The 14,433-nt window shown below is 42.0% G+C and overlaps 1 protein-coding gene across 3 annotated transcripts in view; it reads right to left on the bottom strand.

The window, feature by feature from the left end:
- gng7 (guanine nucleotide binding protein (G protein), gamma 7) overlaps window positions 1–12,752 on the bottom strand; it is a 202,124-nt gene extending 189,372 nt beyond the window's left edge. The window contains exon 1 of one of the 3 annotated variants that reach the window (XM_080212955.1): window positions 12,701–12,752. The gene's annotated coding sequence lies outside the window, so the exon portion shown is untranslated. Of the gene's footprint in view, window positions 1–12,271; window positions 12,293–12,700 lie in introns of those variants that run through there. The other 2 variants (XM_080212956.1, XM_080212957.1) reach the window with 2 other exon arrangements.
- Between the last annotated feature and the right edge of the window lie 1,681 nt (window positions 12,753–14,433).

The following is a 14,433-nucleotide window of genomic DNA, read 5'->3' as shown; positions in this document are numbered from 1 at the left end:
AATACACACCCTCAAAATTTATAATTCAATTTTTATTAAAATAAACTGTATTTACCAAGCTCGACAGTCAGCTTCCTTTCCTCAGATTGAAAAAAGTGTACAAAAGACAAGGTGGTGTTGCAATTTGGACACATTCTAGTCCAGAAAGCATATTGATGTGTCATGTCTACTGGTTTTACACCAAACAGTTTCAACAATTCCAGGATGTCCAAATGACCAAACCCAAAAACAACCTGGCCAAATGAAACATTGTTTCTTTCCATCATCCGAGTAAAGACAAAAGTAACTAATGTTTCACCTTATATTTCAATTGGACAATGTAAGCAGGATTTCCATTTGCAAAGAACCAACTCATCAAAATTCTGTACATCGATGTGTGTAGAAAGGGGGTTACATTTTCTTCAAGTTTGATTTGATTTATTATTGGCAAATGTATTAAACAATGAAAAGTATTGTTTATTGTGTGCTGTGGCAAACATCTAAACTTATAATTGTATAACTTATAGCATCACTGGCTTCACAACATGCAAGAGCTGAAGCAATATGTTGCAATGTTGTAACGTAAGAACATATCAGGATTCTAACTCTTTCCTCAGCTGTCACTGGAACGCCAAAACAGCAAAGGAAGGAGCATGAAACAATTCACCCACTTCTTGGCCACAATTCCCAGGGAAAGGAAAAATAAAGCAAGCAGGGAGAAAGCCATGGAATAAAAATGTTGAACAGTGTCTTGTTTACCTGCTACAGCCAAGTTTACCTTCGTTTAAAAAAAAAACTGCATTAATATTGTGTCTTCAGCATTGTAAAATGTTTCAAATACTTCACAGGAGCATCAAAAAAACTTTTAAAACATTTGCACCACAGAAGTCCCAGGCAATGACCATCTCCAACAAGAAAGGATCTAACCATCTTTCCTTGACACTGCCAAATAATTGCTGATACATTGACAACTCTACTACCTAGAAGGACCACCACCTGCAAGTTCCCCTCCTGGTCACACACTACCCTGCACCCTGACTTTGAATACCATTCCTTCACTGCCTCTGGCTCAAAAATCTGGAAGTCCATTCCCAACAGCACTGAGAATTCTATAACACTGGACTATAGCAGCTCAAGACAGCACACCATTGCCTTAGTGGGCAATAATGGATAAGCAATAAAATGCCAGCCTAGCCAGAGGTGCTCACATCTCATTAGCAAAACAAAAATCAAGCCACATTAGGGGGTATCGCTGCTGGTACAACATTCAGGCTTGGACTGATAAGTGATAGGTGTAATTTATGCTGCACAAGTGCTGAACAATGACAACTTTAATAATGAATCTAACCCACACACCTACATTCAACAGCATTACCATTGTTGAATACCATATTTCACCATCAGAATCCTGGGGATCATTAACAACATGAAGCTTAGCCAAAAAAAGCCACATAAATATTGTGGCTACAAAAGCAGGTCAGATATTTAAATAATTCACCTCTCACTTCCCCAAAACATTTCCACCATCTACAAGACGTAAGTCAGGAGAGGGATGGAGCACTCCATCACTGAGGGCTGCTCCATCAACACTCAAGAAGCTCAAAACTGTTCAGGACAAAGCAGGCCATTATACTAACAGAGCTATGACGAAGGGTTATCCAGACTCGAAACAGTAGCTCTATTCTCTCTCCACAGATGCTGTCAGACCAGTTGAGATTTTCCTGCATTTTCTAACTTTATGCTCATCAAATGGAATAGAAATGTCAACAGTCATTATACAACATTGTAGTCTTCTGAGCAAAATCCACACAGTAGAGTTTCACCAAACTCTGACTTATAAAATAGCAACTGCAAATCAGAAACTTGGGGAAAGACATTAAAAGTGTTTTATTAAACAAAAATTGCAGAAGTGCATGTCAATTGCTGCTTGTGCAAGTGCACAGAATGCAAGCAGCTGATAATTAAATTATAATATACATTTAAAACGTTGATAAACAGTAACAGGCATAAAAAAGGATGTTGAAAATATCAATGGAATTCAATCTAGCTGCCAACCTAGGGTCTCTACATAGGCTAGAAACAGACAGTCTCACTTCGCAGGAAGGTCACAAATGCTTAGACAAGCCAGTGTGATGAGAAATTGCCAAGTCATCTGCTGCCCACTCACCTGTCCTGAAGGGTTTGTGGCCAGCATGATTCATTGCCATATGAAACAATTATTTCTAATTTATATGGAAGCAACATAAACACAATGGCCTTGATTCAGGGTTCTCTTGGCTGTTGCCCATATACTGGTTTGGTCAACATTAAGCATCAGACTCTGTTGAATTTAGGCTTTTTCTTCCCTTATGGGGCAACATCTAATATTCTGAACCACAAACTAATAAAATTCATCTACACTGCCTACTTCAATTGCACGAAGACAAAATAGAACAGACATCAAATTACTTCATCTTAAGTCAATTCACAATTTAAAATATTTAACTTTTATGATTATATGATAGGGACAAAAAAAAATAGCTTGTAATTCCTGCTGGAAAATGTCCACACAGGCATCATTTGGGTGCAGGATAAGGCTAAGATTTCACCCACAGTGAAATAGCATACCAACTAGTCACAATCTAGACTCACAAGAGTACTAAAAAGCTGCTTATACCTTTGGAAAATTATTTAGTGCCAAAAATGAAATATTTTTACTAGGCTGGTTTTTCCTTGGCTACAGTGCCTTCACAATATAGACCTTCTGAAATCAACTTTGGCTACAATAGTCTAAAATTCAGCATAATATAAATATTTTAAGTTCAGCTGTCCATAAAGCAGAGCATGCAGCCAAACTTTCAAACAAAAAAAACATTGTCACAGATATTGCTGAAGCAAAATTATTTATGAACATATGAAATACTAATACTGCAGATGCTGAAAATTTGAAACAAAACAAAGAAATATTACAATACTCTGACCTTTCATCAGGACAATTCTGAAAAAAGAGAGGTCAACCTTAAACATCAGTTGTTTCTCTCTCCTCAAATGCTACCAGACCAGCTGAGATTTTCCAGCACAAAGCAAGGAAATGCTGGAAAATCTCAGCAGGTCAAACAGCAATGACTCTGCCGAGGCAGCTGGAAGTGTAGAAAACCAGCCTGCATAATTAAAGGACACACTCTGGACATTCTCCCTTTCACCTTCTTCCTTCAGGAAAAAGATACAAAAGTCTGAGGTCATGTGCCAATTGACTTAAGAACAACTTCTTCCCTGTGGCTGTCAGACTTTTGAATGGACTCACTTTGCGTTAAATTGATCTCTCTCTCCACCTTAGCTATGACTGTAACACCACATTTTGCACTTTCTCGTTTCCTTTTCTATGAATGGTATGCTTTGTCTGTATAGTGCGCAAAAAGCAATACTTTTCACTGTATGCTAATACACATGACAATAATGAATCAAATCAAAAGCATCTGTGGAGACACAATAGAGCCAACTCTGACGAAGGGTCATCCAGATTCTAAACATTGGCTCTATTGTCTCTCCACAGACGCTGTCACTCCTATATAAACATAAGAACTAGGAGGAGTAGTAGTAGGACGTTTGGCCCCGAGCTTGCTTCGCCATTCAATAAGATCATGGCTGAACTTTTCGTGGACTCAGCTCCACTTACCCGTCTGTTCACCACAATCCTTAAATTTCTTCACTGTTCAAAAATCCTTGCCTTGAAAACATTCAATGAGATAGATTCAACTGCTTCACTGGGCAAGAAATTTCACAGGTGAAGCAGCTCTTCAACTCAGTCATAAATCTGCTCCCCTTATTTTGAGGCCGTGCCTCCTAGATCTAGTTTCACCTGCCAGTGGAAACAACCTCCCTGCTTCTATCTTACCTATTCCCTTCTTATAGAAGCACGTAAGATTATGAACCCCCTCATTCTTCTGAATTCCAACGAGTATAGTCCCAGTCTACTCAGTCTCTCCTCATAAGCCAACCCTCTCAACTCCAGAATCAACCTAGTGAACGTCCTCTGCACCCCCTCCAATGCCAGTATATCCTTTCTCAAGGAAGATCAAAACTGTACACAGTACTCCAGATGCAGCCTTACCAGCACCTTGTACATCTGCAACATAATCTCCCTGTTTTTAAACACCATCCTCTAGCAATGAAGGACAAAATTCCATTTGACTTCTTAATTACCTGCTGCACCTGCAAACCAACTTTTTTGAATTCATGCACAAGGACAGCATGCTGCAATTTTTTTACCATTTGAATAACAGTCCATTTTGCTGTTATCCTACCAAAATGGATGATCTCACATTTACCAACATTGTACTCCATCTGCCAGACCCTTGCCTACTCAGACTATCTATATCCCTCTGCACACTTTGCTCTGCCGCTCATCTTAGTATCATTTGCAAATTTTGACTCACTATGCTTGGTCCCCCATTCCAAATCATCTATGTAACATGTAAACACTACTGTCCCAACACTGATCCCTGAGGCACACCACTAGTCACTGATCGCCAATAGAAAAACACCCATTTACTCCCCTTCTGTTAACCAATCTATCCATGCTAGTACATTACCTGTAACACGAGGCATCTTTATCTTAAGCAGCAACCTTTGGTGTGGCACCTTGTCAAATGCCACAACTGCTGACATTTTACAGCATTTTCTGTTTTTGTTTCAGTTTCCAGCATCTGGTGTATTTTGCTTTTATCTTAGTATTCCCATTTGTTTATATTAATACTTTGAATGTCACATGTTAAAAAATACAGCAAGATCCAGTATCTGTTTTGAGTTATTTAAGAAAAAGCAAAGCTGAACAAATTAAGAGAATCAGTTGCAGAATCACAAAATGGTCTAACCATGTTTCAAAAGAAATAGGCACAGCAAATCACATGACAACATGCCATGTAATTGACAACATGTTAGAGCCATTAATTTACCATGATTAAAAATGCATAATTGGAATTTAAATAAGCTCTATTGTGGGATAAATTCATTCATTAAAAAATAACTTTTTTTTTAAATTAGTGTCACCAGTAGGCTTACATTAACACTGAAATGAAGTTAGTGAAAATCCCTTTGTCGCCACATTCTGGTGCCTGTTCACATACACAGAGGGAGAATTTAGTATGGCCAATGCACCAAACCAGCACATTTTTTTGGACTGTGGGAAGAAACTCCAGGGCACCTACAGAATACCCACACAGACACAGGGAGAACATGCAAACTCCACACAGACAGTGACCCAAGCCAGGAATCAAACCCGAGTCGCGGGAGCTATGAAGCAGCAGTGCTGACCACTGTGCTACCAAACTTACATAAATTCAAGCATTGTCATGCTCTATAGCCATTGAAGACTAAAGGAGGAGATTTGGTAGTGTAATTTAAGTTGCTTCAAATATTTAACAAAAGTTATTTTGTTGAGCATACAACCAAAGTCAATCTACTGTTAAGACTCGAAGGTAACCTAAAAGCACGGGGTTGCGATTCAGCTATAACATTAATACAAAAAAAAGTGCATCCACCTCCAGTTTCAGTCAACTGACCTGCGTTGGCAACGTCAATGTTGAATCTTGTATCTTGCAAGCCCTCTGGCAACTAAGGCTGTTCTCTCTGGTCTGTCTGCTGTAGGATCGTCCAAAAGCGTGCACACGTTCCAATTCCCAACGTTGAGTGGTGTCACCTTGGTGTTTTACTTTGTTTGTTCGACCGCAAGATGGGAACCCCACCAGCTGCAGTAAACTGGCCAGGATGTAGTGAAGTAGGCAATGTGTAGGGCATCTTTTTTAGCCCTTTCCTCATTCTACGGATGTGAGCAGTGCGTTCCTGAAGAGGACCACTCAGTTGCCCAGGCAGATGCCGAGTTCCACTGCTTCTTCTGTCAGCTAAAAACCACCATTAGACCGGAGCCGCCTGCGTGCAGGTCCGTGACTACAGCTCACGCTGTATCTACACTTGCTGCATCGTCACTCGCCCGTCGCCACATGACTTCAAGGGTTGCACACGACGATGTTGAGGCTGAGGCTGGTTTTGAAACTAGTGCTTGATTTGGATTAAAGCGAGGGAGAGTTGCGCAGCATCAGCCTCACTCTCTCTTCCCAATTCCCATCTAGATCCAGTGGCAAGACAAGAGTCAAGACAGCTGGAGGTGAGACTAGGCACAGTGGATGACCAGGACGTCGTCTGTGTCTTGTCCTGCTCTTCGCACTCTACGACGCTTACAGAGACCACCTTCTTGACCGTTGGACCTTCCATTGGCCTCATCCGCTCAATCTGCCGGACTGTCTTCACATGCTGGGATAGACAACTCCCAATCTCACTGAGGGTTGAGATCCATCGGCTACCCTCACCAGGTTTAGCCAGCTTGTCGAGGCTGTTGCCCAGGGTGTGGCCGCTGTCACATGCAAACAGCCATGGGGAGCCACAGGTGAGAGCTGAGTGCCAGGTGGGGACAAAAAAAAGGTCAAACTGCCCTAAAAGGACACGACATGTTCCCATGATATAGATCAGGCCAGAAATTTGATGCCCCCGCGGTGAGCCAGATGGCGAATGGCTGACTTAGTGATGCTGTGGACGTTGACACAGAGCATTTTGCATACAGTGCCACTTAGCCCCACCTTTGACCAGTCTCACACTGCCTTTCCCTTTATCCAACATGATCAGCACTGAGCAATTGTGAAACATTCTCAAATTCAGTTGCTAGCAGAAATTCGTCACCATTCTCCACCTGCCCCATGATGATATGCAAGCCATGAGCCTCACCAATTCATCGACCAATGAGTGCAAACAAACAGTCTGTGTCATCACATCTACACCTTCCTCACAACAACACTCCACCCCATCATCTTGAAGCTCCTCACTGGAGTGGAGCTAACTACCAGACAAGTGGGAAACCTTTGATGCTTCCAGATCAGAAGCAAGACAATCCAACTGCTGTCACTGAGCTGCAGTGCACAGACGATGCCCGAGTGCACATGCACTCGGGGGGCAAAGTACAAACCGTTGTCACATTCACCAAGGCATGGGCCTAGAGCAAACATCCAGACAAAGGTTTTCTAACAGCCCATTCCAGCCACATAAAACTGCCCTTGACCATCAAGAATAATGATGGACAATGTGGACCATTTCCCAAATCTCATGAACCTCCTCTTGTTGCGGGTAGTTATGGACAATGAAATCCAAGGTCAACTTCAACCTATCAGTACAGTGTTTGGATGCCTGAGTACAAGACCTCAAATCTAGCACCAACCTCATGGTTTACAGAGCAGACATGGTTCCCGTCCTCCTGCTTGGATCAGAAACATGGACAACGTACAACAGGCACCTCAAATACCTGGCGAGGTATCACCAATGTTGCCTCTGCAAAATACTGCAAATATACTGCCAGGATACGGGCATCAATGTGAACGTCCTCTCGCAGGCCAACATCCCTACTATTAAGGTACTGGTCACACTTGACCAGTTGTGATGGGAAAGTCACATTATCCACATCCCTAATACACAATCCCCAAAACAAATGCTCTCCACTGAGTTTCTGCCAGCACAGCAGGGTGGCACAGTGGTTAGAACTGCTGCCTCACAGCACCAGGGGCATGGGTTCAATTCCTGGCTTGGGTCACTGTCTATGCAGAGTTTGCACGTTCTCCCCATCTGTGTAGGTTTCCTCCGGGTGCTCCAGTTTCCTCCCACAGTCTAAAAGATGTGCTGGTTAGGTGCATTGGCCGTGCTAAATTCTCCCTCAGTGTACCAGTGCTGGAGTTTGGCGACTAGGGGATTTTCACAATAACTTCATTGCAGTGTTAATGTCAGCCGACTTGTGACACTAAAATTTTTTGGGCGGCACAGTGGTTAGCACTGCTGCTTCACAGCCCCAGGGCCCTGGGTTCGATTCCTGGCTTGGGTCACTGTCTGTGTGGAGTTTGCACATTCTCCTCGTGTCTGCGTGGGTTTCCTCCGAGTACCCCAGTTTCCTCCCACAGTCCAAAGATGTGCGGGTTAGGTTGATTGGCCTGGGATGCGTAGGTTAGAGGGATTAGTGGATATAATATGTAGGGATATGGGGGTAGGGCCTTTCAAAGACATTCTGAAAGCCTCGCTAAATAAATGCAACATCCCCATTGACACATGGCAATTGACTGCCTTAGAATAAAGCGTCCCATTCACCCACCCAAAAAAAACACTAGCTGCCAAACCTGTGGCTCCAAATTGGACTATTAAGCCACCACAGAACCAAGCTCCCAGAATGGAAGCAAGTCATCTTCGCCCCTGAGAGACTGCCAAAGAAAAAATCTGGATCATTTCAATGCTCTCCTGCCAGTTTTCCATCTTCTACTCTAATGACAACTTGAGCTCACCTAAAGCTCTGCTGCCCATATCCTAACTTAGACCAAGTTCCTTTCGTCCATCACCCTCATGGACTTTCACTGACACCTGGTCGAGCAATACCTCAATTTTAAAATTCTCATGCTTGCCTTCAAACCTCTTTATAACCTTAGCCCTCTTCCAATTCCTTCAGTACTATAATCCTGCAACAGCTCAGCAGTCCTCCAATTCAGGACGTTCAAAACAATAGTTCTTACTGGCTGATAAAATTTCCATGGCTAACTAATTTTCTCCTCTTGCATTTCATCTGACCATACTGCATCAAAGCTGAAATGATGGTTCCGTAATCAGTGTGTTAACAGTGCCAAGAAAATATTGTGCAAGTTTACATGAGGAATATCTGCTCGAAAGAAACACCAAAATATTGATCAAGGTGTGGAAATCGATCACTGTTCACCATTTTCAACACAAAAATCAACTGCTGATTATCACCAAAAATCCTTCAGTGGTTCTATCAAAATAGATCCCAGCATTACAAAGTGGTGAAATGTAGATTCAGGGAAAAAAGGACAAAATGGCCAATGCAAAACAGCAGAGTTAATACTTTCAACAAAATAGGGAAGGGGACAATATTGTTCAATGTAAGTGTGCAATATAAAACTTGCACTATATTTGCCAAATGCATGCTGTACATTTGTGTACACATGAAAAGAATAAATTGTACCATGGAAGCAAAAAGACCCAATGAGAAAAACTGAAAAACACTTGTAATATTCCAGGATTGATTGCTCTGAAGTGGCATTGGGTCACATTCACTCAGGTCTTAAGGATTTATATACACTATAACCTTGGCATCACATTTGATTTTGAGACAAGTTTCTGACCTCCTATTCATGGGATCACAAAGACCACCCACATCCACCTCAGCAACATAGCTCAAGTTTGCCCGTCTCAGTGTATTTGCTTTATCTAAAATGCTCATCCATGCCTTTGTTACCTCTAGACATGACTGTTGCAATGCATTCCAAGCTGGTCTCCCACATTCTACCTTCAATAAACTTGGTCATCCAAACTCTGCTGTTCATGGCTTAACTTGCAGTAAGTCCCATTCCCCCATCATCCCCATGTTCGCTGCCCTACATTGGTTCCTAGTTAGATAGTATCTTGATTTAAAAATGCTCATCCTGGTTTTCAAATGTCTCCATGCCCTTCTTACTCCCCATTTCTGTCATTTCTCCTAATTCCACAACACGCAGATATCTGCACTCTTCCAATTCTGGCCTTTTGTGCATTCCTAATCATAACTGCTCAACCTTCAGTTGCCTAGGCCCCAAGTTCTGGAATTTTGTCCCCACACCTGTCTACCTCACTTTCCTTCTTCAAAACAGTCCTTAAAAGCTACCTCTTTGACCAAACTTTTAGCCATCTAACCTACTAGCTCACGTGGTTCTGTGCCACATCTTGTTCTACAATGCTCCTGTGAAGCACCTTAGAACTTTTCATTTAATTAAAAGGTGCTTAAATGCAAGTTAAATTTATCTAAATCAAGACAGTGAATAGCAGTTTGGGCTTAAGAGTTTTGCACAAATCTTAAGTTGGTGGAATACAACACAGACAATTTTAAACCAATTTCACAACTGAGAATGATGGTTTTATCTTTTTATACGTAATACATACACAATACTACTACTCTTCAGTAACACCAGCATTGTTAAGAATACTGCAAAGGAATAAATTATTCTGCTTCTCACAACTGACCCCAAAATTAGATCAAACTAATACTTCTTGATATTCAAGCTTGCACAAGTCAAGTTAATAAACTTTCTTCACTCGATTTACAGAATTTTGCCCATTTCCTTTGGCATTGCGCACAAGTAGTTCAGGGTACAGAACTGGTTGGTTGCAAGGCATTTGAGAAGAGGCACAATTAAAGAAACAGCTAGAAAGCAACGGCAGAGAAGCTGAGTAGTGCAGCATATCAGTTGGTGCTTTCAGTCGTTCCCTGGACACATTTACAAAGTTATTTCAGCACTCACCAACGACTAGGGATTCCCTTGAAGATGGAGAAAACCAAGAATAAAGGATAAAATAGTTTCAAAAAGAAAGATTAAGAAAAAGACTATATTTGTTATGGAGATTCAACTGCCTGATTGTGTTGAATTGCTATATTTATCAATTGTCTACCAGATACTATAGTCAGGAAAGTTACAGCTTTCAAGTGCGTTATTTAAAAACACAAGAATGTGCTATTTAATCACTTCTTAAATAAAATATGTAGATCGCCTGTACCAACCAGCAATAATTCAACAATGACTTACACTCGATTACATGACATATAGGCACAAAAATAAAATTGAATGTTGTACAGTTGAAGCAATTCAAAACACATAGCTGTCTCAATTTTACTGTTCCTATCATCTGTTATAAATAACACAATGTACTAAGACCATGTAAATATTAATGCAATTATCTAGTGTTACACAAAAAAAAAGCACTAATAAGCAAAGCTCAAACAGTTCACTATGGTCACTTCAACTGAGAAATAATATCTGCAGCACCCTGGTAAATTTAGTACAAAAAAAATTGAAAGTTTAAAAAAAAGACAGGGCACCAATGTCTAGTTATGATATCACTGTTACTAGCAACAGGCCCACGAAAAGTACATCCATATATTATCCAGCACACAGGAAAATGTTTTTAAACGTATGCAGAATATGCAAACTAAAAGCTGAAGATGAATATTGAGCATCATCTAGTAAACAGTTACATGGACCTCTTGTAGTTTCCATAAAGCATTTGAGCTCCAAGGTTAGTTACAGTTGTAATGTGATAGATCTACTGTTTCTCCTCAGTCCAGAAGGTACTGACTCCAGTAGCTCTTGGTACCTCACCCAAATTATTGTTTATACATTGGCAAGTTATTCCACTTTATAGAATAGATACACATGCACTGCTCAACAAAAAAGTCACTCAAAGAATGCAATCCAGAACAGGAAGGTAGCTGATTTTTCCACCTCCTAGCCAACTCCACATCATGAAGGCTGATAATTGAATCCAACAGCTACTCCAACGAACAAGTTAATTCAGTATAGATCAGGACTTAAACCTGCTTTAGTGCTACTCTGGGAAGCACATTGGGACATTCCACTATGTTAAGATGCTATACAAATGGAAGTAATTGATGACCATCCCACAGGTCGTTTAGGAACTCTGCAGTTATACATTTTTTTTATTTCAGGGTTCAGTTTTTCCTAATCTCAGTGGAAAGCCCATGGATGTTCACTGAAGTCCATTACAGTCTTCTGCTGTATTGCTCTAGCAGATTATCAGAAGGTAATCTGCTGCAGATGACAAAGGAAACTCTTTGCACAGGACAGATTGCACACAAGATAACGTCTACTGTGGGCCAAGTCCCTAACACTTTTGGTGACATTACATGCCTGAAAAACACAATATATTCAAACTTCAGTGATTTTGCTTCAATTAAGCAAGCATCATACAGACAGGACCGAGCAGTGGAAACCTGCTACTGAATTCATACAAGCTAAGCTATAATTACAGTTTAAACTTACAACTCATAACTTATTAGCTTAATTTTAATGAACACCAAGTTTCTAGTCCTGTTAGCAGTACTGTAGTTCCTATCTGTCGTCAAATTTTCAACGTACTAAATTTAAATAATTCAAATAAATCCATGCACAGTTCAATCTTTTTCCCACTATATGATTAATACAATGCTATTTTAAGCCCACTATTATTAAAATATACATTGATGTAGCATGTGTGTGCCTCCCTCTGAATTGTAATGCATTTTGATAATAAGCACCTCAAACCACCACAACCTACATGAGGTGCACACAGAATGGTTATCGCCTGCTACTACAATTTTACAACTAAAATAAGGCAGCACCCTACAGAAATGCATCGAAAAACATTTTCGAAAACAAAAATAAAATAGTTCCTGTGACTTCCTTACTAGCTTGGCCCCGTCTCTGCCTTCAATACAAACGCACTGGAGTTTGATCCAAAAAAAAAGCCTCGGCTATGACAGAATGAACGAAATTGCGGCGACCCCAGCAGCCATGACAAACCACCAACCCCAGCCCTCTGTAAATGGCGCCTTTTCTTCACCCACCATTTCACACCTCCTTTCCCTCAAGAGTTAAGAAGGGAATAATCCAATTGAAAATAACTAACCCCAAGGCGTCCTTCATGCCACACCCCCCTCGTCCTCCTCCGTCTCGGTCAATAATCCCCCCTTTTTCTCCCCCGCCCTGGCACTGAAACCTCGCTTGACAGTAGATCCGTCGCCCCCTCTTCTGCCCGCGCTCGATCGCGACCACCGCCGCCTCCGCCCCTCCCCCGCTCACCCTCGCCAACCGCCACTTCCCCCGCGTGCGCTTACCCCTTGGGTTTAAAGGCCCGCACGAGACCCAACCAGCGAGCCAGAGTCAACCAACCTTGCCAGCGCCCGCCCGCCTTGATTGACGGCGGGGCTGCTCCAATCGTGGCCAAGGGCCCGCCCGGCTGCGGCCAATGGCCGCGCAATTAGGAGGCGGGACTCCGAGGGCGCCAGCAGGTTCGACTGAGAAGGAGAACGTGATGTCACGGCCGATAAGGCATTGATTGACATAGGATAGGCCAATCAAGGTCCGAACCGTGTGCTCGCCTCGTATCGGAAGGGACCAATCAAAGCAGGGCTGAGGCGGGACCCGAATGCAGAATGTAACTTTATCATGGCAACTGTGCAAGGGATTCAATGATTCTAAGTTATGTTATTTAAGAATAACTTAGCATCTTCTTTAGACTTGCACACTGCCATTAAAACTCCCTTTGTCTTATGCCCATGGCAATTTTGTCAAATCTCTCCTAGCTCACAGTGGTTAGCACTGCTGCTCATAGCACCAGAGACTACAAGGCAGGTAGAATTAGGGACCTTGTTGTGAGGGATCATCTTGGGACGAGTGATCATTGTATGGTTGAGTTTTTGATACAGATGGAGGATGAGAAAGTAGGGTCCCGGACCTGTGTCCTCTGTTTGAACAGAGGGGAGTACGAAGACGCGGGTTGATGGGTTTTTGATAAGCGAGGGGATTAAGGGTTATGGGGAGAGAATGTGGAACTGAGACACGACAGATCAGCCATGATCTTATTGAATGGCGGGGCAGGCTCGAAGGGCTAGATGGCCTACTCCTGCTCCTATTTCTTATGTTCTTATGAATTGGCAAATGTAGATTGGGGATGCAGATTGGTCGGTAGGACTGCTGAGGAACAGTGGAGGATCTTTAAGGAGATCTTTTTCGGTGCTCAGCAGAAATTTATTCCAATGGTAAAGAAGGATCGTAGGAGAAGGGATAATCAGCCGTGGTTATCGAAGGAAATAAAGGAGAGTATTAAATTAAAACCTGATGAGTTTAGAGTGGCTAAAAGTAGTGGGCGAGTAGAAGATTGGGAGAGGTTTAAAAATCAACAAAGATTGACTAAGAAGTTGATAAAGAAAGGAGGGATAGACTATGAAGCTAAACAAACACTAAATATAAAAAAGATAGTAAGAGTTTTTATAAATATACAAAGAGGAGGAGGCTGGCTAGAGTGAATGTTGGACCCTTAGAGGATGAGAGGGGGAATTTAGTGGTAGGGGATGAGGAAATGGCTGAGGCCTTAAATAAGTTTTTTGCCTCGGTCTTCACGGAGGAGGACGCGAATCGTTTGCCAGGTATTAAAGATATAAGGATGGTAGGAGTTGAGGGCCTGAATGCGATTACTGTTACGAGAGAGGGAGTGCTTGATCGACTAGCGGGATTGATGGTGGACAAGTCCCCAGGACCGGACGGAATACATCCCAGGGTTCTGAAGGAAATGGCAGAGGTGATTATTTACCAAACCTCGCTGGATTCCGGGGAAGTGCCGGAAGATTGGAAAACGGCTAATGTTACGCCGCTGTTTAAAAAGGGTAGCAGGCAAAAGGCAGGTAATTATAGGCCGGTTAGTTTAATGTCTGTTGTGGGAAAAATACTAGAATCCGTCATCAAAGAAGAAATAGCAAGGCACCTTGAGAAGAATTGTTTGAAAGAGCAGACGCAGCATGGATTCGTCAGGGGGAAGTCATGTCTGACAAATTTATTGGAATTCTATGAG

Source organism: Carcharhinus amblyrhynchos, chromosome 26, assembly GCF_965287045.1.
Source record: "Carcharhinus amblyrhynchos chromosome 26, sCarAmb.v2.hapA, whole genome shotgun sequence".
Taxonomy (NCBI): domain Eukaryota; kingdom Metazoa; phylum Chordata; class Chondrichthyes; order Carcharhiniformes; family Carcharhinidae; genus Carcharhinus; species Carcharhinus amblyrhynchos.
Note: the sequence above shows the minus strand (reverse complement) of the source record. Positions and strands in the feature narration are given on the sequence as shown.